We start from the raw sequence: 23772 nt of genomic DNA, 5'->3' as shown, positions 1-23772 counted from the left end.
TGCCAGGAGTCCAGTGCTACCTGGATGACATCCTTGTCACTGGGACAAATGAGGAGGATCATCTTCTGAACTTGGATGCGACACTACAACGACTGAAAGAGTACGGACTCAGAGTTCGTAAAGACAAATGTGAATTCTTTCAGTCTTCAGTTGAGTACCTGGGGCATGTGATTGACGCTACTGGCCTGCATAAGGCGCCGCCAAAGGTCAAGGCGATCGTGGAGGCCCCAGCACCCCAGAATGTGAGCCAGTTACGTTCATTTCTGGGGCTACTTAACTACTATGGGAAGTTTATTCCAGACTTAGCAACATTGCTGAAGCCGTTACATCAGTTGCTATGTCAAGGCAAAACATGGAAATGGACTGAACTGTGCAACGAAGCTTTCGCCCAAGCAAAGAAAGCATTGCTGAATTCGGAGGTCCTGACACACTTCGACCCAAAGCTATCCATGCAGCTAGCATGTGATGCATCACCATCTGGTGTGGGAGCAGTCATATCCCACATCATGCCTTCGGGTGAAGAGAAACCTATCGCCTTCGCATCACGCACCTTGAACAAGGCCGAGAGTAACTATGCGCAGATCGAGCGCGAGGCCTTGGGAATCGTTTTGGGAATTCGAAAATTTCATCAGTACCTGTTTGGGAGAAGGTTCACACTCCTGACAGACCACCGTCCATTGACTTCAATCTTCGGGCCCCACACTGGAATTCCGTCTCTCGCTGCAAGCAGGATGCAAAGGTGGGCTTTACTGTTGTCAGGACACACATACGACATCAAATATCGCAAATCAGACTTGCACGGCAACGCAGACGGTCTCTCGAGGCTACCTTTGCCTGTTACTCCTCCAGAGCCTCGTCAGATAGACATCTTCTACTTTAGACAAGTGGAGGGAGCACCTGTCACTGCAGTTCAGGTGCGAAGGTACACCCGCAACGATCCAGTCCTGTCTGAGGTAATGGACGATGTCATTCGAGGGAGAGCGATAGGAGATTCTCCTAGTTTGAAACCTTACGTTTCAAAAAGAAATGAGCTCTCCGTCCAGGCAGGTTGTCTTCTTTGGGGACGCCGTGTCATCATTCGCCACCTCTGAGGGAACCTATACTGCAACAACTTCATACAGGCCACAGTGGGATGGTTCGGATGAAGGAAATGGCAAGAAGCTACTTCTGGTGGCCAGGTCTCGATGGGAATATTGAGGAGAAAGCCAAAACATGTTCCCCATGTCAAAGGGTCCGGAATGTTCCACAGCTGGCAACCCTACACCCCTGGGATTGGCCTGCAGAAGTGTGGCAGCGAGTACATGTGGACTTCGCCGGTCCTTTCGAAGGGAAGATGTTTATGGTGGTTGTGGACGCTCGTAGCAAGTGGCCGGAGGTCGCTGTGATGAGGTCTACCACGGCAGAGAAAACAATTGAGAAACTTGGTGAGATGTTCAGCCGTTATGGCTCACCGGAACAACTCGTAAGTGTAGTGTATGTGCTTTAAGTCGGAACTACTTTTTACAGCTCCTGTATACTGTAGTACCGGCAGTAACCACACCGGTATATAAGCTGTGCGCATGCCTCTGTACTCCAGTCTAGCGATGACCCTCCTCCAGTAAAGACCTGTTGTTTGTTTATGTACGGCATCCGTGTAATTCTTTATCCACTGAACCACGGATCTAACAGTGGCGACAAGTGTTGATGCGAATCTACCTGCAACATTAAACAAAAAACAAAAAAATAGTCGAGTCCAGGAACACGGGCGTCGACCGCGAGCAACCGCCCAGCAGTCAGGCAGAGATCCAACTTCGCTGGGGAGGCTGTGGAGAGCCGGGCTTGGTTCCCCAGCCACAACGAGCAGTAAGAGATCGACAACAGGTCCTGAGCAGACCCTTCCTGAGCAGCGGCGGCTGGAGCCGACCGACGGTAGAGAGAGAGAGCCGGGCAGCGTCGACGGGGTAAGAAAAAGGGTGAAGAGAGCAGGGCGCAGCCGGGGGTTGATCACCGGGCGGCATCGTGGGAAAATACTGCAAAACCGGAGGGAGAGAGGGTAAGAAACAGCTGGGTTCTAGACTGAGCGGCGTCGACAAATATCAAGAGATGAACGCGCAGAGCACAGCCAGGGATCACGGGCTGATCAGGGTCCACGGGGCGAAGCAAGGGGAGACGCCATTGAGCCGCGGAGAAGCAGGGAGAGCGCGGGAGGCGCCATTGAGCCGCGGAGAAGAAGGAAGAGCGCGGGAGACGCCATTTTGCGAAGCCGCTGCGGAGAAGACGGGCGAGCGCGGGAAGGAAGGAAAGCGCGGGAGACGCCATTTTGTGCCAGCGGAGAAGAAGGGGAAGCACGGGAGGCGCCATTGGTGATAGTTAACGCACAACCAAGGATGCCGAAGAGTGGCAGTATCTCTACGTTCGACAATGAAGTCGAAGATTGGGCGACATATGTGGAACGTATTGAGGTGTACTGCAGGGCGAATGAAGTGCCAGATGCTAATAAAGCACTGGTTCTGTTAAATTCCATGGGTGCAAAAACTTATGGGTTACTGCGAAATCTAATAACCCCAGAGAAGCCGGTAAACAAGAATTTTGAAAGCATAGTAGAAATCCTACAGGACCACTTAAACCCCACACCGCTGCTGATAGCAGAACGATTTAAGTTCCATAAAAGGAACCAACACAAAGACGAAAGCAATGCTGAGTACCTAATGGAACTGCGCAAGCTATCGAAATACTGCCAATTTGGAGCGGGACTAGCAGACACATTAAGGGACAAGTTTGTGTGTGGGCTACAAAGTGAAGGAACCCAGAAACAGCTTCTATCAGAAAAGGACCTTAAGCTTTCAGTATGGCAGTATCACACGAAGCAGCCGCAAGGGGCGCTGCAGAGATACAACGGAGACCGCAAGAATACGGCACCAACGAAATGACCTATTGAACAGGGAAGTGCTATCACTGTGGCAGAACAACACATGACCAGAAAGATTGTTGGTTCAAGGACCAAGTGTGCAGACAGTGTGGGAAAGCAGGACACATAGCAAGAGTCTGCAGGTCTGGGAAGAAAACCAACAGTAAGAAATCTCCACAGGAGAAGTACAAAAAGGTACACCAGGTGATGGACAGTGGTTCAGACGAACAGAAAAGTGACACAGACTCCGGAAGCAAGGAGCTGGGTTGTCTGAAACTACATAATGTAACCGAAATAGAGGATCACCAGACTATCTGGGTTACACTCAAGATAGACGGAGTCCAAGTGGAAATGGAATTGGACACAGGGTCAGCTCTAACAGTCATAAATCAAAGAGACTACAAGCGGCTATTTTCACACATACCCTTGAAAGCTACAGAGATTGTCTTGAAGACGTATACGGGGCAAAAAGCCTACCCCAAAGGAAAAATAAGGGTGAAGGTGACATATAAAGGTCAGGAAATACCTAAAATGGATATATATTTATTGCCAAATGGAGGACCACCACTGCTAGGACGTGAGTGGATCCGGAAGATACATTTAGATTGGCATTCCATACAGGCACTGAAGGTGGAGGCCAAAAAGGATGACGACGTCACACCTGGAAAATGCTAACTGGCCCAAAGTTTCTGAAGGCCAGACCAGTGCCTTATGCGATCAGACCAGTGGTTGAAGCAGAGCTGGAAGGGTTGGAACGTTCAGGAGTACTATCCAAAGTGGACTGGAGCGAGTGGGCTACACCCATCGTCCCTATAATGAAGAGGTCGTTGAATAATACGCCTGGGGAACCAAAGAAGAGCCGCATCTGTGGGGATTTTAAGGTGACAGTGAACCCAGTCCTTCACACGGTGCAATATCCGCTTCCACGAATTGAGGATATTTTCGCCTCGCTATCTGGTGGTAAACGCTTCACCAAAATTGATCTAGCCCAGGCGTACTTGCAGATGGAGGTAGAAGAAGCTTCGAAACATTACCTTACGATCAACACCCATAAAGGTCTCTATCAATAGAACCGGCTGGTGTTTGGAGTAGCCTCGGCTCCGGCTATCTGGCAAAGGGCGATGGGTCAGGTCCTGCAAGGGATTCCAGGGACCCAGTGTTATTTGGACGACATCTTGGTCACGGGCGAAAATGACGGTGATCACCTCGCTGACTTGGAGAAGGTGCTCGCCAGATTAAAGGAATATGGGCTACGAGCTAATCGCCACAAGTGCGAGTTTTTCCAGAAACAGATCACGTATTGCGGCCACGTCATCGATGAAGAGGGGTTACATAAGTCCCCTGACAAGATTGAGGCAGTAGTCAAGGCTCCAGCACCGGAAAATGTGTCACAACTGAGGTCGTTCCTCGGGCTGGTAAACTATTACCACAAGTTCTTACCAAATTTGTCTACGGTACTACACCCGCTGAACACCCTGCTGCAAACAGGGGTACCATGGAAGTGGGATGACGAATGTAGACGAGCTTTCCAGAAGTGTAAAGAATTGATCACACCAAAAGAGGTGTTGGCCCATTTCAACCCAGCACTACCAATTCGTTTGGCATGTGATGCATCACCCTACGGCATTGGAGCGGTGCTGTCGCACAAATTCCCAGACGGGTTGGAGAGGCCAGTGGCCTTTGCGTCTCAGTCACTAACTTCAGCCGAGCGCAACTACGCCCAGATTGACAGGGAGGCCCTCAGCCTAGTATGGGGAGTAAGAAAATTCAACCATTATCTGCATGGGCAGAAGTTCACCTTGCTGACTGACCACCAACCACTTGTCTCCATCTTTAATCCTAAGAAGGGCGTGCCAGTAATGACTGCACAGCGGTTACAAAGATGGTCCCTGTTTCTAGGGGCGAATCAATATGAAATAGAATATAAAGGCACGAAACAGCATGGGAACGCTGATGGGCTATCGCGCCTGCCACTGCCTACGGTGGAGGAAGCACCAGCAGTGGACCCTATCGAGATATTTTATTCGTCGATAATTGAACGATTGCCAGTAACAAACGCAGATATAGAGAAGGAGACCCGCAATGATCCGACGCTGTCACGGGTATATGAATTGACGGTGAGGGGATGGCCAACACATGGCGACTCACTGTTGCCAGCATTCTCATCCAGAAGAGAACAGCTGTCAGTATGCCAGGGGACAGTGATGTGTGGATCCAGAGTGGTGATTCCACCCAAGTTAAGGGAGAGAGTGCTAAAGGAGCTACATGAAGGTCATCTGGGGGGAGTGAAAATGAAAAGCCTTGCTAGGGCTTATGTGTGGTGGCCGGGAATCGATCAACAAATCGAAGACCTAACTAAGAGCTGCTTAGGATGCCAGAAGGTCCAAAATGCACCACCACATGCCCCTCTACACCCATGGGAGTGGCCCTCCTCTCCATGGCAATGGGTGCACATTGATTTCGCTGGTCCATTCATGGACTCAATGTTCTTAATGGCAGTGGATGCTCATTCAAAGTGGCCTGAGGTGATAAAGATGTCTTCAACCACTACAGAGAAAACGATTGCAGTCCTACAGACCATATTTGCCAGAAACGGTTTGCCAGAGCAGATCTGCTCTGATAATGGACCACAGTTTGTGTCCGACGAGTTCCAAAAATTCATGAAAAGGAATGGGGTAAGGCATTACACATCCACCCCGTATCATCCAGCCACCAATGGATTGGCTGAGAGGTTCGTACAAACCTTTAAGAAGGCGATAAAGGCCATGTGCGACGAGGAAATTCCACTACAGCATAAGATGGACAATTTCTTATTAGCCTACCGAAACACGACACATGCAGTTACCAACCAGACCCCGGCCATGATGTTCTTTAACAGAAGGTTGAGATCTCGTCTGGATTTGCTCAGACCAAATGTGCAAAGGAATGTTGAGGACAAACAATTCCAGCACATCAACGAGAAGCCGACAAGGAGCTTCAATGTAGGGCAACCAGTCTTGGCCCATGACTATCGAACAGAGAAGTGGCAACCCGGAACGATATGTACAAGGCAGGGGCCATTAATGTACACAGTGGATGCCAGTAAAGACCTGTTGTTTATTTATGTGCGGCATCCGTGTAATTCTTTATCCACTGAACCACGGATCTAACAGTAAGTGACAATGGTCCACAATTTGTATCACAGGAGTTTGCAACCTTCCTGCATGTGAATGGTGTCCAACATATCAGGTCTGTGCCCTATCATCCCTCTACTAACGGCCAGGCAGAAAGGTTCGTGCAAACTTTGAAGCACGCCTTGAAGGCATCGCAAGGTCAGGGCTCAATCTACCAATGTCTGAACAGCTTCCTGTTGTCCTACAGGAACGAGCCGCATGCCACAACCAAAACTTCCCCCGCTTCGCTCATGATGAAGAGGCAGTTGCGGACAAGTTTTGACTTACTCAAACCTCCAAGGGCAGAGCAGGTTGTCCATCATCAACAACAAGCTCAAGTTGAAAAGAGAGAGAAAAGAGCCAAGGAGAGACAGTTTCATCCGGGAGAGCACGTCCTAGCTTGAAACTACAAAACTGGACCGAAATGGGTTCCTGCTACGGTGATCGCGCAGACGGGCCCTGTGTCTTACACGGTTGAGACTGCTGAGGACATTGTCTGGAGAAGACACACAGATCAACTGTTGCTAGGAGCAGAGACAGCCACAGAGGCTCCAACGGCTGGTTGTCCTGAACTGTTTCCGAATGATACCGCAAACCAGCATCCTTTGCCACAGTGCTCTTCTCCAACACAGGAAGTCAAAGAGACTGTTCCACCTGTGCAAACTCCTGACTTTCAACTGACACAGGCACCTTCTCCATCCAGGCCTGTGTCAATGCCTACTGCTGTGGAAGCCAGCAATGACCGCCGGTATCCTGTCAGAGAGCGGCGGCCTCCAAGACGCTTGGATCTGTAGGCTTAGTGACTTACCCACAAGACTGGGGCAGAATAAACCCCAGGGTAAAGTCAGGGTTTGAGGCAGTCTACCTCTACCCTAGGTTAGTTGAGTGTATTGAAAGTAACTTACCTATTGAGGAATAATGTGGACCTTCCATTTAAGAGGGGAGGAAATGTTATGTATTGTGTGTTCTCCTCCCACCTGTGGTGGCGCTGTCACAGGAGATAAATGGTTGGGTATTCTCTCGGTTAAGTTTAGCTCTCTTTGTTCGGAACTTGCCAGAACTTCCTTTCCTTCCAATAAAGCACTTCATGTTTGAATCTCTGAGTTCTGAGTCCTAAATTGTGTCTAGGTAGAAAGGTACCGACACAACACTGGTATTTTCCTCTCCTTAGTTTTCATTTATTTGTTTTTATATGTTTGTATCCTAAACGTTACTCTCAAAAGATCTCTAATATTGACAACTCTGTGATTCACAGAGTAAAGCAGTCCTGATTTGGTTTACACTGCTTTAAGACATGAATCTTAAGTGATAGTGGTATTCAATGTTCCAGTTTAACGTTGTCTGCATAATTAATCACAACTCCAGATGTAACTCCAGGTGGGTCAAGGGATGATGCCACTGCTAGGAGAGAAAAATTGTGCTGGTTAAATTTAAAAGAACAGGGACAATTGAGCGGGAGTGTCACAAGAAGGAGTGCAAAAATTTAGAAAACTTCTGAAGAGCATCAAAAGGTATTTCAACCTTATGCCAAGTGTGATGAAATATGCCTTCATCAGACCTGCTTGTATTTTACCTGCTTGTATTGTGTGAACCACACCCTTTTGTTCCTATTGTGTGTATTGGCTACACCCCTGTCTTTTGCCATATAAAGGTCTCAGGAGCTGTATGAGTCACTCACTACCAGACGAACCCGATGTGGGAAGACCTGCTATGCTGCTATGTTCTTAGTGATTAAAAGCCTTCAGTTGAATCCTTGTCTTTGAGTCATTGATGGCATATCAATTTTAATCACTAAAACACCAAGATGGATCGACTCCTGAAACCAGAGCGCTTGGATCTGGACCCCCATGCCTCAGACGCAGCCACTCAGTTCGGACACTGGTTCCAATGCTTCGAATTTTTCATTGCAAACTCATCCACTGCCATAGCCGCAGCCGAAACCGCTACCGGAGACATGAAACTGGGAATCCTGCAAAACTGGGTGAGCCATCGGGTCTCCCCTCTCATCCAAGATGCCACCAGCTACGAGGAGGCCTGCACCATCCTGAAGGCCCACTACGCGCGGCCAATAAACGTGGTGTACGCCAGGCATCTTCTGACTACTCGCACGCAGCGGCATGGTGAGTCACTAGAGGACTTTATACTAAACCTAAAAGTACTGGGCAGAGACTGTAACTGTAAGGCCGTGTCTGCTATCGCGTACACGGAGGAGCTGATTCGAGACTCCCTTATTGCGGGCCTCAGTTCAAATTATATTCGGCAGAAACTGTTTGAAAAGGAGGGACTGGACTTAAAACAGGCTATAGATATAGCGTGATCGCTGGATATGGCCCAGAGGAACTCTGAATCCTGTTCCCCAGGCCACGCGGCCCACTCCGCCTCGTGCGTGCCGTGGGGGCCGCCATCTTGGAAGCCATCTTCACCTCCCAGGTCTCAGGCCAGCCCAGCACCATCGGAGCCCCAGCCTCCACCCAGGAGCCCCACTACTGCCACGATGCATCGGGGCCCGAAATGCTACTTCTGCGGTCAGGACAAACACTCCAGGCATCTGTGCCCAGCGAAGGGCACCACCTGTTTTAAATGCGGGAAGAAAGGACATTTCAGCAAAGTCTGCAGAGGGAACCCCGCCTCCAACTCCACCACTGCCGCGTGCGCGCCGTGGGAGCGGCCATCTTGGAAGCCATCTTGTCCACCCTCATGGAGTCCACCATCTTGCCCCGACTACACGGACCTCCAGGACCCACTGGTGGCCTTAATCACAGTGGATCAATCCAGGCCACATCCATTGTCTAAATCGATGATGGACATAGAGGTAAACGGGAACAAGGTTAAATGCTTGATTGACTGCGGGAGCACCGAAAGCTTTATTCATCCTAGCCTGGTAAAACGACTTTCTCTAACGATAGTCCCCACACAGGGCAAAATCGCCATGGCCGATAAGACTCATACCTCAAAAATTACAGGTTTCTGCGCGGTTATGTTGTCGGTAAAATGCAATGATTACAGAGATTTTAAACTATTGATAATGCCAGATCTCTGTGTGAGCGTGATCTTGGGTCTGGACTTCCAGTACCACCACCAAAGTATCACGCTTACCTACGGTGGGTCCCAGCCGCCCCTCACAGTGTGCGGTCTGGCTACCCTGAAGGTCAAGCCGCCCTCTCTGTTCGCCAACCTCGCACCCAACTGTCGACCCATAGCGACCAAGAGTAGGCGGTACAGCTGGGAGGATAGACGGTTCATTGCGTCGGAAGTAGAAAGACTCAAGCGGGAGGGTATCATTGAATGCAGTACCAGCCCGTGGTGCGCCAAGGTAGTAGTAGTTAAGGGTAGCGAAAAGAAGCGGATGGTGATAGATTATAGCCAGACGGTTAATCTATACACCCAGCTAGACGCCTACCCTCTGCCCCGCATAGCGGATATGGTTAACCAAATCGCGCAATACCGGGTGTTTTCCACCATCGACCTAAAATCGGCATACCACCAGCTCCCCATTAGGCCAGAGGACCATCCATACACCGCCTTCAAGGCGAACGGACGTCTCTACCACTTCCTCAGAGTCCCCTTTGGGGTAACGAACGGGGTCTCGGTCTTCCAGCGGGAGATGGACCGCATGGTCGATGAGAACCAGTTAACAGCCACCTACCCATACCTAGACAACGTCACCATCTGCGGCCACGACCAGCAAGACCACGCTTCAAACCTCGCGAGATTTCTGAAAACCGCCCTCAGACTCAATCTCACTTACAACGAGGATAAGTGTGTCTTTAGCACCACGCGCCTCTGTATCCTGGGCTGCGTGGTGGAAAACGGGGAAATCGGTCCGGACCCCGACCGATTGCGCCCCCTACGGGAGCTACCCCTACCAAACACTCCCAAGGCCCTGAAAAGGTGCCTGGGGTTCTTCTCCTATTACGCCCAATGGGTCCCCAATTATTCCGACAAGGCCCGTCCCCTCCTGAAATCAACGTCCTTCCCGCTCACAGCCGAGGCCCACGCCGCCTTCAACAGCATTAAACACGACATTGAGAAGGCCGCGCTGCAGGCAGTGGACGAAAACATCCCTTTCCAGGTCGAAAGCGATGCGTCCGACTTCGCTTTAGCAGCCATCCTCAACCAGGATGGGCGGCCCGTAGCCTTTTTCTCAAGAACCCTCCAAGGGCCCGAGATCAGGCACTCCTCGGTAGAGAAGGAGGCCCACGCCATAGTGGAGGCAGTGCGGCACTGGAGGCACTACCTAGCCAGCAAACGCTTCACCCTGCTTACCGACCAGCGGTCGGTAGCCTTCATGTTTAACAACAAACAGAGGGGGAAGATCAAGAACGACAAAATTCTCAGGTGGCAGATCGAATTCTCCACGTTTGAGTACGACATAATATATAGGCCGGGGGCCCTCAACGAATCCCCCGATGCCCTGTCACGAGGGATGTGTGCCAGCATCCAGGGGGACAGGCTACAGGGCCTCCACAATGGCCTCTGCCACCCGGGGGTCACCCGGCTATTCCACTTTATAAAATCCCATAACCTGCCCTATTCCATCGAGGAGGTCCGGTCTATGACCAGGGACTGCCGCATCTGTGCGGAATGCAAGCCCTGTTTTTTCAGACCCGACCGAGCCCACCTGATCAAAGCTACACGGCCATTCGAGCGCCTGAGCTTAGATTTCAAGGGACCACTCCCCTCCACCGACCGCAATGTGTACTTTCTCAACATTGTGGACGAGTACTCCCGCTTCCCATTCGCCTACCCCTGCCCAGATATGACCAGTGCCACGGTCATCAAGTGCCTCGGCAACCTGTTTTGCACGTTCGGCATGCCTAACTACATCCACACTGACAGGGGGGCGTCGTTCATGAGCGATGAACTGCGCCAATACCTGCTGTCGAAGGGGATAGCCACGAGTCGGACCACTAGTTATAACCCCCGGGGTAATGGGCAAGTGGAGAGGGAGAACGCGACAGTGTGGAAGGCGGTCACCTTAGCACTAAGGTCTAAAGGCCTCCCCACCTCCCGCTGGCAGGAGGTCCTCCCAGACGTACTCCACTCGATAAGGTCGCTACTGTGTACTGCTACTAACGCCACTCCCCACGAGAAGATGTTTGTTTTTCCCCGCAAATCAACCTCAGGAGCATCCCTACCCTCGTGGCTCTCCACCCCAGGGACAGTCCTGTTACGGAAGCATGTGAGGGGCCACAAAACGGATCCCCTCGTGGAGGCAGTACACCTACTCCACGCAAACCCACAGTACGCGTACGTCAAGCACGCCGACGGGCGTGAAGACACCGTGTCCATAAAGGACCTCGCCTCGGCAGGAAGCGACGACGACGACCCATCACCACCACCCCCAGAAGAACCTCCACCATCCCCAGAGGTATCCTCACCACCCCCAGAAGTACCTGCAACACCCCCGGCACATGGGTATGCCCAGGAGGGCACCACGGACTCCCGGTCGGAACCCGAGGTACTGTTGCGACGTTCAGGAAGGACTATCACACCCCCGGACAGACTAAATCTGTAGAAGGGGTGAATGTGATGAAATATGCCTTCATCAGACCTGCTTGTATTTTACCTGCTTGTATTGTGTGAACCACACCCTTTTGTTCCTATTGTGTGTATTGGCTATGCCCCTGTCTTTTGCCATATAAAGGTCTCAGGAGCTGTATGAGTCACTCACTACCAGACGAACCGATGTGGGAAGACCTGCTATGCTGCTATGTTCTTAGTGATTAAAAGCCTTCAGTTGAATCCTTGTCTTTGAGTCATTGATGGCATATCACCAAGATTGAAGAGCCAGAGGATTAAGAAGGGGAGGCTAGGAGGAAGGGCAATGAACCCCTAGGTGCAGATATTGGTCTGCAGACAAGTGACAGTGCAGCCCAGCACTTCGCTTCCTCTTTGATAGCTGCTGAAGTTGAGGTGGTGCTGCAGGAGATGCTTGTGACAAGGGTTTTTCACTGTGACATTCCACAGCACCATTCGATAGGCCAGCACTATAGCATGCCTCAAAGAAAGTGTAGGCAAGTTCCAGGCCATAGCTGACTGTTACTGTCCCTGCATGGCATGGCAGCAGCTGGTGGCTTTGCAGCAGATGGCAGAGCTAGGTATCTGCCCTCCTGATGACTCAGAAAGGCAGGATGTGACAGTCATTCCCAGGTTGTGCGGTTGTGCCCACAGAAATAACAGCAGTGGCTCCTGATCAGCCTAACATGCCTTTTGTAATGCAATACTATGTAAAGCATGTCATGCTGTAATTGGAATGCTTCTGAAGAGCATTCCAGCATAGACAGGCATTCACATCTCATTGTGATGCTACTGTGGGTCTGCTTTGGGAACCTCCACCAGGAACGTCTGCCAAAGTGAGGTATGCTACCTATTTTTGCAGCTGTTGGAATGGTGGTATGGGCAGGAGGACACAGGACACCATTTGTGCAGCCTGACCTGCCTGGTCCCCTTTTCCTCAGAACACGCCACCTCAAAAGTTTCCTGGTGGTAAATCCTGTAGTGCCTGTAAAGGGTGCTCAGGAAAAAAAAATAACAGCAACTGGCACAAAGGTTCATAAAAGCCTAAGTGCCATCTAGGGGGAAAAAAACCCCAAAATAACTACAAGAAAGGCCTTTAAAAGGCCTAATGCACTTACCTTTAAAGTCTATTTGCCTTTTAAAGGCCCTCTCATCTGCAGATCTGCCTGAGACCTCTGTCCCACCAGGTTTTCATGGGCGTGGTAGTGATTTGGTATCCAGCACGTCCATGAGCCAGAAAATGGTGTGGTGCCCTTTGGGGGTTAGCTTGTTCAGGCCAGCTTTCTGATCCTGATTGACCCTGGACTTGAGAAGAGCGAGTTTTCCCTTTTCTAGACCAGGCTTCTTCCCTGGTCATAGCTGTATCTGGAAATAGTACCTGTGCATGAGTCAACACTTTTAGCGGGAGGAGTGGAGAAAAGGGAATTGGATGGGATGGGAAGAAAAAGCTGCCAAATAATACTTCTCGTATGTGGAAGATTTACAAATCTGTATAACCCAGTTCTGTGCACATTTTCAGCAGTTTCTTTTGGATACTAATTATGAGGCTAATGTGTATATGGTTATTTATGTTTGTGGAACTGCAATTTTAAAAATAATACTGTCTGCAGAGTATTTGATGAATATTACTATTAATTATTCAATAAAAGCAGATTCCATCTTATACTATTCACTGAATTTTGATGATCTTAAATTGTAATATTATGGGAAATAGCTTCTATCATTTACCCCGTTATAAAATATTAGTTTGCATTTTCTTCCAACATATTTGTTCTCATAACCATATTCCTTCCGTTGCACCAACAGCAAGAGCTCCTTCTGCCACATTGGCCTGACTTCTCGAACTCCCTACCTCAGTATCTGTGCCTTGTCACCTCCTTCAAAATCTTCCTTAACACCTTCCTCTTTGACCAGGTTTTTCCCCAACAAGGTGGGCCCCAACTTATGGTGGACAGGCAATGGCCAAAGGTCTGACATCACAGCAAATCATTTATATTATAATGTATAAATAATTCAAGCTGCCACTTTGTTTTAAATGCTGCTCCCTCCCAATCATCCCAACAGACGCAATGTTGAAATACAGGATGGTACATTTAGAGGTTCACCCTACATTCACTTGTGTTATCCGTCTCTTACCGTTATTCCAATTGCCTTTTCTAGTGGCTAATCTCCCTCGTAGCGTATGTTTTAAGGCTGACTTCGCAGCTCTACTCATATCTGCCTACTAACTTGGGGAAATCTACACTACGCTCCTCTGCTGCTGCATTTCGTCTGTGTTTGGACAGGATTTGGGTGGGCTTAAGTTCTAATTGGGTGGGCCGTGGCTTATGTCTCTGTTCCTGATCCTCTTTCCTTTTCAGTCCAATCGCTATCCACCACCCTGTAAAGCACTCTGATACATCTAAGCGCACCTAATGTGTATTACATAGCATTACAAAATGTAAGTTTTTCTTCTTCTTTCCATAATTCTCAAATCATAGCAAAGTGACTTTGTAGCATTGACAACAATCACTCCTGAATTTCAACACAGGAATGAGTTTTTCACTCCATGGTAACTTCCAGAAGCAAATGAACACATAGTTCATCAGCAGTCTGGGTTCAATGACAGCGCTGAACCTATAATGAACTCTGGGGTAAGCGTGAGTTCAGTACTGCAAGAACCTGTGCTCCTCCTACTCAGACAAAACAAAGTCACATCAGCATTATGTGCTCTGTCTCAAATTCACTTCAGATACAAGTGGAGACTTATCTGATATCATCCAGGCATCCATGTCTCCTTGCACGTCTCACTGACAGATGCCCTTGTCAGGTAAGCATGTCCTGATATCTAGTTTCTTGCATTCAATGCTGCAGCAACAACAAGACAAATGTAACATGCATCACATATCAGGTTTAGTACTGAATGTTCTGGGTCCAGTTGATGACATGTTCTCACAGCACCTGCTTGTAATGAGAGCATCTTTCCAAAAGTGGTGCCAGAATGTGTAACTGGTCTGTGAGGCTATGTGTAAAATTATTTGTCTCGCCCATCTTTATAACTGAGGGTACATGACTTCTTGCCCAGTAGCTCTTCGTGGTTAGAAAATCCTCTTCCCTTGGACCCGTGCCATTCTGGGATGGTCGACCACCTGTTCTTTCTTGTGCTGCTTTGGTTGGGTACTCCTGTGTTTGATGCCTAGAATGCACCTCTTTACTTTGGAGGCTACATTGAAATTTTAGCAAAAAGCCAGTCAATTTTTTACACTTTCTCCCTGGAGCAACCTCCAAAGGAGGGGCCATTGGTGCCTGAGGACCATAGAGGTGAAGATATTGAGCTGTTGATTCCTTTTACCGCATGCAACATAAACACTTTGATAGATTCCAGCAAACCAGCCACATAGTTTGGAAAATACACCAAATGCATTTGTGTGTTCTTACCCTGCCAGCATGTATTCATTCTGTTTCAGCTCAATTGCGGATCTGTAGAATTTTCAGTGTAAGTTTTGCTAGCATCAGTTTAGCAGAAGTCATCAAACTTTCTGAAACGTGAACTGTTTTTTGTTGAAAAGTTGCTGCAAGTGGCTGAAAGTTAATGAATAGGATTGCTTATAAATGGTTAACATGAAAAAGTGTATTTCTCAATGTTTAAGGAAAAGATGTTCTTACCCTTCTATATAATCACAGGGCTGGATTTTCATTGAGGAGTCGGGTTGGAGGCGGGACTACAACTTTCGGGGTTGTAGTCCCACCTCCATCGAGATGCGGCCAATCCATGCGATTTTAACTTGATTGACCTTGTTGAGCCCACCCAGCAGGCTCAGCAGGCCAATTAAGGGCCACCCGGCAACAGGTGATGTCACATACTGAAATTTCATCTGTCAAGAGATTTTGAAAGATGAAATATCAGCGTTTCACAGCTGTTTGAAGCTGTCAAACACTGACAGTCTTATTTCTAACCTGAGTCCTTCTCCACAGACTCAGTTAGAAATCTCTCCTGCACAGAAAGCTGCAGGCTGTCACTTTTGACTGTTCGCAGCCATTTTGCTTTCTGTGCCAGTCAGATGATGGACTCCCAGGACCTAAAGGAAGGAAGGCTGTAAAGGTAAGAAAAGGTAATTTACACTTCTTTAATCACTTTAGACACACCAAACACACTTACCTTTGCACTCATGCACACATTACTCACGTGAACATCGACATCTTGACCCCTCCAAGTCCTTCAACCCGATGGCCCGACTCCTCTAACTTGGCGTGGTTTGAAGCCGTCGGGAATCCCACACTTCAACCTTAAAAATAGGGATTAGACTAAAAACTGCCTGTTAACTACCTGTTAACAGGCAGTTAATTAGCACTAATCCCTTCCCGCCTTGGGTAGGCGGGTCCCAGTGCGGGGTGGGTACCCGCCTCCTTTGAAACTGGCATGGAGGCGGGTTGGGGGCGGGATGGTGTCGGGACCCCCGATTTTGGGATTTTAACCCCCCGCACGCCTCCAATCCCGCCTCCACAGCACAATGAAAATCCTGCCCACAGAATTTGACAACAGTGTTAGAAAAGTCGATTAATCAATTTAAAAATGTTTTTAAAAATTGACAACATTTCCACTGTTTGGCTCTATTATAAAATAAGCACAGAGGAAAACTATCCACTGTTCTATGAGTTCCATTTTTATCAAATAACACATCAAGTGTCAAAGGACTGTTTCATTGTAATGTGATTACCAAACAAACAGTGTAATCTTTAGAAAAATACATGCAACTCAGTCCATATTCATGGGGATTGTGGCACGAATGATAATGGCCCAGATATACGGGTCTCCACGGGTGAGTACTCACCCGTAAGCCCAATGGAAGTGCCGGTTTCCTGCATGCACTGCGCATGCGCGGGAAACCGGCACTTCTGTTCCCCTGAAAGGAGGGGTTCAGAGTTCGAACGTGTGCGCGGGAGAGGCAGCGCATGTGCATCGAACGTAGCTTTACTTTGCAGGTTTTCCCGGGAGGGTAAGTCTCCAGGAGTTACACATTTAAAAAGCAGGCGTAAGGCCTGCTTTTTACAAGGTAAGTGGTGAATTAATTAAAATTAAAACATTTTTTTCCACAGGTTTATTATTTTTAAATACTTTAAAGCAAGGTAAGTTTATTTTTAGCCCCGTTAGAAAATAAAATTATTTTTTTCAAAAATTTAAGTTATTGTTTAAAATAGTTATTTCATGTAATTTATAGTTTATTTAAAAAATGTGATTTAAAAAAAATTTATTTGAAGATTTAGTGATGCTTTGGGGTCCGTAGTATTTATAAGTTTTTACAGGTCTTCCTGTCAAACTTATGAATGGGCATTCCCTGCTCCGATTGGCTCCCCATGGCCCACGTGATCCCAGGGGACGCATCAAACTAACTGCGCCCCTGGGATACGCAAGCACTGCGCGCCGGCAGTTGGAGCAGGCCCAGGATCAGAATTCCACGGGGGCCCACAGCTCAATGGCCGGCGCGCTAGGTAAGTGCAGATCGAGGGCTTACACCTGCGGGATCAAGGTGTTATTTGATTATATGTAAATTGTAATTTGCATGCATTTAGAATGCTGTCTGGAATGTCAAAAGGGGACTGAACACAATGGCTGGAATTTTCTTTACCTGGGTGGGTCGGATGCAGGCGGTTGGCGTGGCGGGTCGCAACACTGTTCCCCATTTCATGCCGCTCCTCAGAGCAACTTTCCCTTAATGCAGCCTTTTAAAGCAGGCCTGCACATTTCCCGGCCCTATTAAATGGTGTGTGTCTGATGATGTAATCGATGACTCACTTCCAGCTGGGATATTTAAAGGAGCCTTGGCCACATTGCATTTGAAGGTTCATCTAGGATTGTGCAGGCACTGTATTGGAGCACTTAAGTGTTGCTAAGCCTTGCACATGTGGCTGCACAGAGGCAGAGGGCTGTACCCAGGTTCTCAGATGACTCCCTTCATATGCTTGTAGAGGGAGTGAGAGCACGCAGGGAGGTCCTCTTCCCTTGTGATGGGTGGACAAGACAAAACGAGCCTGGCTCCAAATAGCAGAAGCGGTCAACAGCAGGGATGTTGTCAGGAGGAGCTGGGTGCAGTGCTGGAAATGCTTCAATGATCTCATTAGTTCAGGAAAGGTGAGTGCAAAGCCATACTCAACTTTATCCTGCTGTGCCTCTCATCACATCCCCATCACTCTGCCTTGACAAGCCTGCTCCTGCATATCATTACTCACACCGACATACTTTGCATGTCCACCCATCCCTCTCGCTCTATCTACATTATCACATCCCCATCTGACTTAACCACCCCTCACACTCACCCTCACCCTAGTGCAATCATACCAACTAACAACACACAAGGAGGCCATTTGGCATTGGCACCCCTCTCCATCATAGTCACCCTCTAAAGATGTAACCCACCCATTCCTTACACTCATTCCATCGGTCTCACTTCTTTCCCTCCTTGCAGGAAAAGAGAGCCCACAATAAGAGGGAGAGGGAGAGAACCAGAGGTGGCCCTCCATCATTGGCGACTTTAACTGCAGCAGAGGAGGTCGCCCTGGAAGCACCAGGAGTTGCAGAGCAGCTGGCAGTGGGAGGCGGAAAGAGGGGGACATCTCAGCAACCTGGTGACAGATTACATCTCATACAGCCACATGGCATACAGCAGTCACTCATATGGAGACTGATGTCAGCAGCCAGTGAACGTCCATCATATGCATAATGGTATTGTTACCCATTCTTGATATGACATTTCTAAATCATCTCTTTACTCTCCCACAGGTCGATCACGAGCACCCCCCCCCCCCCCCGCCGCACTGTCCAGGAGGAAGAGGAAGACGACTCCTCAGAGGAGCCTCCAGCCTCTGAGAGTGCATCGTTAGCAGACATAAGCGCACCCTGCACCAGCGGAGCTACGCACACCTTGGTGGGTCCCACGTGAGATATAGTAGTGTTGTCACCTGGTGTCTCACAAGTCACAAGTGAGCAAGAGGAGATGGTGGAGACAGGGACAGCAGTGGAGACTGAAGGAGTCCATCTCCAACATGAGCACCACCGTGTCGCAGGTGATGGCGACTGTAGGCTCTTCCATGGAAAGGATGGCCACCTGCATGTATGACTCTCTGGGTGAAGAAATTCCTCCTCATTTCTGTCCTAAATGGCCTACCCTTTATCCTTAGACTGTGTCCCCTGGTTCTGGACTCCCCGACCATCGGGAACATCCTTCCTGCATCTAGTCTGTCCAGTCCTGTCAGAATTTTATAAGTTTCAAAATGAGGAGGAATTTCTTCACCCAGAGAGTGGTGAACCTGTGGAACTCTCTACCACAGAAGGCGGTGGAGGCCAGTTCATTAAATATATTCAAGAAGGAGTTGGATATATTTCTTAAGGCTAAAGGGATCAAGGGGTATGGGGAGAAAGCAGGGACCGGGTACTGAATTTGGATGATCAGCCATGATCGCATTGAATGGCGGAGCAGGCTCGAGGGGCCGAATGGCCTACTCCTGCTCCTATCTTCTATGTTTCTATAGCATGTGCTCATGTGAGTGGCGCATTAACTGCTCCATGCAGGTGGCCATCCTTTCCATGGAAGAGCCTACAGTCGCCATCGCCTGCGACACGGTGGTGCTCATGTTGGAAATGGACTCCTTCAGTCTCCACTGCTGTCCCTGTCTCCACCATCTACCTATGGAGAATAGATGGCAGAGGCTCATAGACCTCCTCTCCAGGAGGGATGTCAACATAGACTTGGGTCCTCATGGCCCCACTGCTGTGCAGTAAAGTGCTGTCCAGCTCTTTGCTAGCAGGGAAGTACAGGTGGCCAATGAGAGGGATGACGGTGAGTGGGGACATGGAAGTGGGACTCCTCTCAAAGTGCTCACACTTCTCCCCCGTTGCATCCCCCTCAGTCAGAGCCCCATTTGCCTGCTGGGATCACGATGGCCGAGTTTGCCCCTGCACAGTTGTGGGAGGAGCAGACATTGGCGGGGCCATCACAGGCTCCAACACCAGAGGACATCTGCCAAAAGTGTCTATGCAGTCGCAGCAGGGAAGTGAGCAGGCTGCCTCTACCTCTGCTGAAGCCACAGGGGTTGCACCTCATAGAAGCATGTGTAAGAGAAAGATGACACACAAGTAGATGCACAAGGGTAAGAACTTGGGTGTTTTAATAACTGTTTGTGTTAAGCTTCTGTTACTCTGATGTCGCATATAACAGTATTTATTTTCACCACTTTCGAGTCATGGCCAATTTTGTCATCAACTTTGGAAGTGGCTCAGTTAGTTGAAGTGAATGGTGAGACATAACGTTACTTCCAGCAATGGTGGTCAGTGTGAAATGAATCGATTGGTCATTGTAGGGATGCTTTATGGTATTGCTGTGGGGTGGTGGGAACCTGGTGCAGCATATAGCAGCCATATGGTTGTAATGCCTGAAGTTAAGTAAATCTAGCCATGATGAGCCCATCTCTGGCCTTACGGGCAGCAATGTGCTCGGGTGCTGGTTGGATATTGACTGCAGGTTCCTCCAGCTCCTCCTCATCATCTTCCAGCTGATGCTTCTCCCCCTCCTCGTCCTCCTCCTCCTCTGAAGAGGCTGTACGCTCTGTGCCTTGCTCCTCATGAAGCAATAATCCTTGCTGCTTCGCTATGTTGTGCAGGGCGCAGCAGACCACAACAATTCTGGAGACCCTGGCTAGTGTGTACTGAAGTGCTTCTCCAGAGCTGTCAAGGCATCTGAATCGCATTTTCAGCATGCCTATTGTCCGCTCTATGACACATCTGGTGGACATGTGGCTTTCAATATATCTCTCCTCAGCCTCAGTACTTGATTCAGATTCAGATTCAGATTAGATTTATTTGCCATATGTAACAAGTACAATGGAATGCTTGTTCCCCATAGGGACGCATCAGCTATACATACAGCGCCGCGTTCAGAGTCAATACAGTGGCTTCCCATGGCAGTGGGAGCACGATGTCCCTCAGCCGCTCCGTCCTCTTCTTCACCGCGGCCTCCTCCTCACTGTTGCCGGCTCCACGTGTGGTGGCCTGCTTCTCCCGCTCTGGCCACCATGCCCGGCTCCCCTCCTCCCATCCGGACTGCGAGTTACCCGAAATGGAGCTGCCGGCCGACAAGCTGCAGCGTGTCGTGAGTCTGCTGCTGCTGCTCGTTGCGCTGCGCTCCTCTGCCCGACTCACCGAACACATCGTCGGGATGTGAATGCTCCAACGCGGCCTCTTCTTCACCGTCGCCGGCTCCACGCTCCACGGCCCGGGGCCTACTTCTCTCTCTTCACGGGTCGGCCTCTGGCCTCCTCAAGGGTGTCAAGAGCCACGTCGTCAGTGGATAGCTCTTGTCTCCAAGCAGCCAGGCGGAAAGTCTGTTTGGAGGTATGAAGAGCTGAGGGAGGGTGGACTGGCGCAGGACGAAAGAGTCATGACAGCTGCCAGGGAATCTGGCGCGCACATGCAAGATGATCTTCCTATGGTTGCAGACAAGCTGCACATTGAGGGAGTGGAAGCCCTTGCAGTTGACAAAGACTCCTGGGTGTTGATGGTGTGCAGTCGATGATGTCCTGCACCTGTGGGAAGGCAGCCAGAGCAGCAAAGCCGAGCGCCCGCTCAGTAACACTGGCGTCATTAGTGGCAAAGTTGATATAATTGACTGATTTGTCAAACAGGGTATCTGTGACCTGTGTGATGCATCTGTGGGCGGCCGACTGCGAGATGCTGCAAATGTCTGCTGAAGATCCCTGGAAGGAGCCTGAGGCGAAGAAGTTGAGGGTGCGGATGACATTGACAGCCACTGGTAAGGCGTGTCCACCAGGACCTGTGTGCTGCAGGTCTTGCTCCAGCAAGCTGCAAATGTCTGCAATGACCTGGCGCGATAGCCAGAGCTTCCTTTGGCCCTGCTGCTCAGTCATGTTGAGGAAGATCATCCTCTGCCTGTATACCCTGTGTTGGGGGTATCGCCTCCACGTGGTGCAGCCCTGCGCTGATGCCCGCTGTCCTGTGCAGCATCAGGTGGTTGGGGAGAAGGTTGGTGGTGTTGTTGTTGGTGCTGCTGGTGCTGCTGGTGTTGGGGCTCAACGCGATCCAATCCTGAGGACCAAGGTGAGACAGTATAAATGGCACCCATGCTGATGTATGGAAGGCAGGTCAAGTAGAGATGAGAGAACCAATCTGTCAATGGTGTGATAGGTTGTACCAATGAGGTGACAGTGGCTGCCGAATTTGCTGAAAGCACTTGCAACCTCTAGAAATCTAAATCTGTGTTGACAATGCACTCAGCAACAACATATATGCCTTAGTAAAGTAACCAAGTGTCAGGTGGTAGTATTTATTGTGCTTTCCATGCTGTACAATAATGAGTTCCATCAATGGCCACTGAACTTCTGCTTCAGGTTTACAGACGTGGTTCCCGAACTGCGCGATTCTCGTGCTCACACAGTGAAATTGGAAAGGTAGGGTTTAAAAGACAATTAAGGGTCTGTCAACTACCTAATAATGATCTAAATTAGCTCGACTGCCAAGCCATTCAGGTCATGGCCGCGCTGGCAAACGCGCCCGAGTGAAAGGCATGAAGAGGCGGGATGATGGCGGGGTCCCAACCAGCTCTGCTTTTTTTCAACTTTCACTCTTGACCCGCCTCCAGTCTTGCACGACCGGCCGCGTGAAAATTCCGGCCAATGTTGGTAAATCAAGGGTTATACCCCTCTTTATATTAATCCCTAATGTGTCTACTAACATAAAAAATATGGACACTTTGCTGATAATGTATTCTATGTTCTTTGAAGAACAAGAGAAACCATTTTCAAGCTTTTGTAAAATGTTAGTTTTCCTAATAAATGTATAACAAATACACTGTGATATAACATTTTATGGACAACATAAATGCATAAGAAGGCATTACATGAGAAAAGGCCATCAAGCCTCTGTCCGCCACAGACCATGCGTAATGATTAACAAGGACAACTAAGGAAAATGTGAAACTGGGACATGGCAGGAGTACATCTATGAAACTGAAGCTGATACAAATGAAAGTAATCTACAGATCCACTTAACTCCAATATTTCAGTGAGGTAGGGATAACAATTAACAATCACTGCATGTTTTATGGATCTGGAAGGGGTTTATACACAATTGGAGAGTGCGCCCCAGCTTCACAAGAGAGAAACTATAAAAATAGTATACCAGTCAACAGGTGTAGCTCATCACAAGATTTTATTGGGAAAGAGCTTGTTAAAATATAGTAATATCATAAAATAGAACCCAAATTATTTCAGCCACGGCAAAGGAAACATTATTGGGGGCAAATGGAAAGATTTGTCTTACCAACACTCCCACATTTGGTACCTGGAATCATAAGAACATAAGAAATAGGAGCAGGAATAGGCCACTTGGCCCCTCGAGCCTGCTCCGCCATTCAATAAGATCATGGCTGATCTTGGGCTCAAAGCCACTTCCCCGCCCGCTCCCCATAACCCTTCACTCCCTTATCTTGCAAAAATCTGTCTATCTCCACCTTAAATGTATTTAATGACCCAGCCTCCACAGCTCTCTGGGGCAGAGAATTCCACAGATTTACGACCCTCTAAGGGAAGAAATTCCTCCTCATCTCAGTTCTAAAAGGGCGACCCTTTATTCTGAAACTATGCCCCCGAGTTCTAGATTTACCCACGAGGGGAAACATCCTCTCTGCATCTACCTTGTCGAGCCCCCTCAGTATCTTATATGTTTCAATAAGATCCCCTCTCATTCTTCTAAATTCCAATGAGTATAGGCCCAACCTGCTCAACCTTTCTTCATAAGTCAACCCCCTCAACCCAGGAATCAACCGTGTGAATCGTCTATGAACTGCATCCAATGTAAGTATATCCTTCCTTAAATAAGGAGACCAAAACTGTATGCAGTACTCAAGGTGTGGTCTCACCAATACCCTGTACAGTTGTAGCAGGACTTCCTTGCTTTTATACTCCAATCCCCTTGCAATAAAGGCCAACATTCCATTTGCCTTTTTGATTATTTGCTGTACCTGCATGCTAACTTTTTGTGTTTCATGCACAAGGACCCCCAGGTCCCTCTGAACTGTAGCATTTTGTAATCTCTCTCCATTTAAATAATAATTTGCTTTTTTATTTTTCCTGCCAAAGTGGATAACCTCGCACTTTCCCACATTATTTATACTCCATCTGCCAAATATTTGCCCACTCACTTAGCCTGTCTATATCCCTTTACAG

The 23772-nt window shown here is 48.8% G+C and overlaps 1 long non-coding RNA gene across 3 annotated transcripts in view; it reads left to right on the top strand.

The window, feature by feature from the left end:
• The window catches only part of LOC147109445 (uncharacterized), a 144386-nt gene that overhangs the window by 70615 nt on the left and 49999 nt on the right, over positions 1-23772 (top strand). For 2 of the 3 annotated variants that reach the window (XR_015080276.1, XR_015080278.1), the window contains 2 exons: positions 18317-18461; positions 21214-21341. This is a non-coding gene — a long non-coding RNA (uncharacterized LOC147109445). The remainder of the gene's footprint in view (positions 1-18316; positions 18462-21213; positions 21342-23772) is intronic. The other variant, XR_015080277.1, reaches the window with a different exon arrangement.

This window comes from Somniosus microcephalus, chromosome 12, assembly GCF_052327205.1.
Source record: "Somniosus microcephalus isolate GS21.2 chromosome 12, FLI_Smic_1.0, whole genome shotgun sequence".
Lineage (NCBI taxonomy): Eukaryota > Metazoa > Chordata > Chondrichthyes > Squaliformes > Somniosidae > Somniosus > Somniosus microcephalus.
Note: the sequence above shows the minus strand (reverse complement) of the source record. Positions and strands in the feature narration are given on the sequence as shown.